This window comes from Heloderma suspectum, chromosome 1, assembly GCF_057233095.1.
Source record: "Heloderma suspectum isolate Gila_16-S chromosome 1, 16-S_ref, whole genome shotgun sequence".
NCBI classification, from domain to species: Eukaryota; Metazoa; Chordata; class Lepidosauria; order Squamata; family Helodermatidae; genus Heloderma; species Heloderma suspectum.
Window position 1 is genome coordinate 103761184 of NC_139458.1, and position 6000 is coordinate 103767183.

A 6000-nucleotide genomic window follows, 5' to 3' on the forward strand; every position below is an offset into this window, starting at 1 on the left:
CTGAAGCCATGAAATTAAAAGATGCTTGCTCCTTGGGAAGAAAGCTATGGCAAACCTAGACAGCATAATAAGAAGCAGAGACATCACCTTGCCGACAAAGGTCCGTATAATCAAAACTATGGTTTTCCCAGGAGTAACGTATGGCTGTGAGAGCTGGACTATAAGGAAGGCTGAGCGCCGAAGAACTGATGCTTTCGAACTGTGGTGCTGGAGAAGACTCTTACGAGTCCCCTGGACTGCAAGGAGGTCAAATCAGTCAATCCTAAAGGAAATCAACCCTGACTGCTCATTGCAAGGACAGATACTGAAGCTGAAACTCAAATATTTTGGCCACCTAATGAGAAGAGAAAACTCACTGGAAAAGACCCTGATGATGGGAAAGATTGAAGGCAAAAGGAGAAGGGGACAGCAGAGGATGAGATAGCTAGATAGTATCACCGATGCAATGAATATGAACTTGAGCACACTCCAGGAGAGAGTGGAGGACAGGAAAACCTGGCATGCTATGGTCCATGGGGTCACGAAGAGTCGGACATGACTTAACGACTGAACAACAACAACAAGAGATGCCCTGACCTGCCCGATCTGGAAACGAGTGTTTCCGCTAGTTTCCTGGGTTATTTTTAGACTTGCTAAAGTCCTGCTGTCTGAGTGGCCACTTCCATGAGCGCAACGGAACCAGCTGCAGTGGAGCAGCCCCATTGGACACTGCCTTTGGGAGGAAGGGGACTCATGGGAGAAGTTGAGGAGCAAGGGGCCAGCCAAAGAGTGCACAGCAGAGGAAAAGTTGGGGGCAATATGGCTGGGGAGGGGGGGTATTACAGAATGAGCCAGTAGGACAGAATCTGAGGCTTACTGAGCTTAGTGTCTCTGGATGTGAAGCATAATGTTTGGGTGCAGATTTTGTTCCCTAAGCCCATGTTATAATTTAAGTGTTTATGTATTTTACACACACACAGGTTTTCCATTACTGTTAGTCGCCTGGAGATGGGATTGGCTACAAAACAAAGGGAGCAGGTGCTGCCTAGATCCTTCTGGTTTTGCAGTATTTCTAATACCATCATTTTTTCTTCGTCTGTTGTTCCCCTGTAACAGTAAAACTGTAACGAAATGCTCCCGGTTGTTTCAGTCACGGAACAGTAGCCTTCGCTTTCTCCATTACATCTGGCTTTCCTTTCTTCTTCCCCACAAAGTGCTTTCCTCTGCCCCATGAGGCTGGAGGCCACAGTAGCATATGGTCCTTAAAATGTGGGTATTTCTGCCTGAAGTGTTTGGCATCTGCTTCATATGGGTCTTCTGCCACTCTCCAAATACTTCTGGTATAAATAACTACAGACTGGAGGAAGCACACTTTACAGAGCAATCCTGTGGGGTGAGGGAAGGTGGAAGCTGTGGCAAAGCAACTGCCAAATCCAAAGCCACGGTGGGCATCGCATTTTTTCCCTTCAAATGCTTCACATTTTCCCTTCCATTTGATTACAATGGGAGGGAAAATAAGTATGTAGCTCCAGGTCTGCTACTTTTGCCTCATTCAAGGGCCATGTTGGGGGAATGGGAGGGCTTTGGATCCAATGGAGGTCCTTTGTGCTGTTATTACCATTGGGGTACCGACAGTAGCGCAGCAAACGTAGCAGAGGTTTTTGGACTCCAACAACATCCAATCCACTGAGTCCTACGGACCCTGGGACGCCCTCCCAGAGACCTGAAGTTACCTAGCAATTAGGTAACTTCAGCCTAATAATGAAGTTACATTTCAACAAAATCCACAGGATGAGTCTCTGAAGAAAGAAATTCTGCTTCCAAATCTGGAACCTAGTTGTTCAGGCTACACCGGTGCTGTGGATACCCTCTTATAAGTGCACTCCCAAGAACAGAACAGAAATAGTCCAAGATACCTGATGACTAGTCAAGTCTGTAAATGGGGTGTGTTGATATTGTCCAGTTAAAACGTAGGACATGAAGGAGCAACTCCCCAAACATGGCTATGATATACTTCACAGGAGTGTGAGATTGCACCATGGCCAAGTGGCTCCCATGCCATGTTGTGTTGCATATGAGTGGGGTCTTGGGTTGTGGCACCTCTGCTGCCCCTACCACAGACCTGAGTTGCAAATGTTTGGGTCAGAAACATGCGCCAGACATCTTGAACTGGAAATCCACTCTTTTCATTACAACAGGAAAAGTTGGGATTCAGGTTTCTAACTTTTTGGTCATTATTATTGGCAAACAAGCAAGCTATATTGACCCATGTTTGGTTGCAATTGTTTTCTAATTTGGCCTCTGTGGGGTGTGTGTGTGTGTGACTGAGTGATTGTGCACACAATCCAGTGACCTAATACAATTACTGGGGGAAATGTGGTACAACTAGGTCTGACCTTGTGATGGTGTAGTACAATTCTTTTCAAAGATAGTGATTGTGAGGGGTGGGGGGAGAAATATAGCTTCCAAATCACGTGACGTACTAGTTCTCCTCTACTCAGCACTGGTTAGGCCTCATCTTGACTACTGTGTCCAGTTCTGGGCACCCCACTTTAAGAAGGATGCAGCCAAACTGGAGAGAGTTCAGAGGCGGGCAACAAAGATGATCAGGGGACTGGAAACAAAGCCCTATGAGGAGAGCCTGAAAGAACTGGGCATGTTTAGCCTTGAGAAGAGAAGACTGAGGGGAGATATGATAGCACTCTTCAAGTACTTGGAAGGTTGTCACAGAGAGGAAGGCCAGGATCTCTTCTCGATCATCCCAGAGCGCAGGACATGGAATAATGGGCTCAAGTTACAGGAAGCCAGATTCCGGCTGAACATCAAAGAAAACTTCCTATTAGAGCAATACAACAATGGAACCAATGACCTAGGGAGGTGGTGGGCTCTCCCACACTGGAGGCATTCAATACAAGGCTGCACAGCCATCTGTCGGGGATGCTCTGACTTAGATTCCTACATTGAGCAGGGGGTTGGACTCGAAGGTCTTGTAGGCCCCTTCCAACCCTACTATTATATGATTCTATGAAAGTGAAGCAACGATAAGAGGAAAAAAACACACTGATGTTGCAGTGCTCAGGACAGGATTTACTCTGAAATTATCTCATTTACTTCAATGAAAATAATTCAGGACTGCAACTCATGTTTCTCAACATAATTCCTCTTCCACAGCGCTGCCAAAGCAAAAGTTCTGAATAACCTTCATATGACTTGGTTTAAACCCTATAGATATAGATATAGATATAGATATAGATATAGATATAGATATAGATATAGATATAGATAGTGGCGGCCTACACTATGCTTTTGTTGTTTTGTTGTTGTTGTTGTTGTTCTGGCTCCGAAATGGTAAGGCAGGGTTTCCATCTAGTGGCTTAACGAGGAAATTGTACACAGCCAGGAAAGGATTTGTTTTGTCCACACAGGACAAAAACTTGAGCAATCTTACCTGGCTTGAATTTCATGGTATGTTATTGATTCTTTTTATATAACAAAAAGTGGATATCCATGAGAAAACTGTGGAAGGGCTGGAGGAGGAGGCTTAACTTCCATTCCATTCGGAGATCTGTAACTGTTCCCCTTCTTCTCTGTCCCTGCAGAGAAACAAAGCAGGATGAGAGCAAAATCCATTGCTTCTTCTCCCCACATCTCCTGGAGGAAGAGTAGAGAAGTGCACTGGCTTTTCCCCTTCGTGTTCTGTTAAGCATCATTTCCACCCACCCCAAGAGGCTCTGGTCCAGTGTTCGGTAGTAACACTTGAAAGCACTGATCAGCTGGTAATGATGAACTATCTAGAATTGGTCTGGAGCATTTCAACGCCAATAGCAGCAGGGCAATCCTTAGCAGCCAATGAGCTTTACAGGGAAAGGGAATAAAAGAATCTGAACACTCCACTCTCTTGGCTCCAATTTCCTGGCTACCAACAATTGCAAATATGCTTTCTTGGACAGCCGACTCCAGCAAAGCCCCTCTACCCTGAGGATACCAGCGGAAGGAAGGAAGGAAGGAAGGAAGGAAGGAAGGAAGAAAACACAAAGGTAGCCATGTTAACAGTATGAAAAATGCCAACATTCATATCAGTGATGAAAGACTTTTATTAGGCCAACCAAAAGGTCACCCAAAATGTGCAAGCTTTTGAGATCTCGAGATCTCTTCATCAGGTAAGATGTTACAAAAAGCAAGTTTGTTGGGGTGGGGGGAGAGGGATGGAGAGGGGGGAAAACCTGACTTGATGGTAAAGTCACAGCATTTGTATGCTCAGAGTCCCAAAATGAAGTGGGGAAGGTGGGGTCTGCAGACATTCAATTTAGGCTATGCAGGTCATTTGATGGCTACAAGATCGGACCTGGAGCTGCCCTAGGAGCAAGAAAAGAGGAAATGTTGGATCCCCCATTTTGGAAATAGAGAATCCAGCTGTGTTTCCATCCTGAGTGAAGGGAGGAAACCTCTTAATAAACGCAAGCCCCATCAGCAAGCCCACTAGATGCATGCACTAATGAGAGCTTTAATCCCATCGCAAATAGGAGGCATGGGTGTGATTCTGATTGGGACTGCAACAGGTGTTAAAGGGTTTAAACCCTCTCCCACCACACACACACACACACCACAGTCCCAATGTGTCCCAAAGTTCTTAGTCAGCACCCCCTGTGCTGACTAAGAACTTCTCTACACCAGGCTCTTTATCCTGCAATTTTACCAGTGCTTTTGCTTCTGGATTCTTTGCGGGATTAAGGTTGGCCCTTTATACGTGCTTCCCCATTTTTTCCCTGGGGAGTTCCTTCTCTACAAGTTCTATATGTTTCATTATTCAACCATTAGATGGTGCTGTGGTACAGTGCAACTCTATAATCACACAGAGGAATTCTTTCTGCCATTTTAAAATAGTGCATTTTCCTTGTTACAAATAAAGCTGTGGAAATGGTCACAAAGCACAGGAGAGGCCCTGAAGGTTTGTGATTGTCTCTTTCATTTCTTTTGATTTTGTTTCAAAGCAGCATGGGGGGGGGCGATTTGGATTGGGACCATGAAACTGGGAAAGTGCAGTTAACCACCCCCTGCTCTGCCTGCACACTGTTTACATGGTCCTATGGTCCTATTTGCTCCCTTAAGGAAAACCTAGCCAGATTCCTGCTTTTCAAGCCACTGGCAACATTTTCTCACTCTTTCTAGTCACCTCGCCCCTTGAACTTCCTTTTTTAGCACTCCTCTCTCCCTCTGCCCATAATATCATAAGCAGCATCACAGTGAATATGGGAGGGGGGCAACTGCCCTCCAAGGCAAGTTCCTCTCACTTCTACCCAATCAAACTGCTGGTTAACTGAAGGAAAGGCACTTTTCACACACAGCTTGTAAGTGAATCATAAATACAACTTGCTTCTCTTTGTTTTGCTTCCCACCTTCTGCCCACACACGCACCCCACACGCATACACACATTCTTTTGCTTGAGAGAGATTAAGAAACTCTGGAGAAAGCAGCCACCAAATCTCTCTTTCATTCATTTAGCTTTCTCAGCTTCCCAGGTCTGAGCTTAATTGAAGTATTCTGCGCCATTGACACCTTGGTGAAGTTCAGGCTGGCTATTGTCAATTGACATCCAGAAATTGCCTCCGGTGAACGTCTACTCCCTTCTGTTTCCATGTAGGTTTGGGCCGCGGAAGCTAAGGACCTCATCGCTTCACTTAAGCACATGTTTGCTGAAAAAGCGTGGGTAACGCTTCACGTTGAAGGAAGCTCACTGAGAGGCGATCAGACAGTACAGTCAATAGCAATCTCTTTTCCTTTCACCTGCCCTGTAGCAGAAGCTGGAATGGAGGAAGGTATTCCTCCCACCCACCCCCAACTGGAACATCCCCCCCCCCGCCAGCATGCTGTCTCCTCCTCTGCACCCTGCTGCTGCTGGGATCGGGTAAGGGAAGCATGCAGCCAAGAGAAAGCAGCAGCTGCACCTCTTACTAGGATTGATTCCACAGTGCTAATAGCTCTAGCTGCCTAGAGAGAATTAGGGATTAGCCACCTTGACA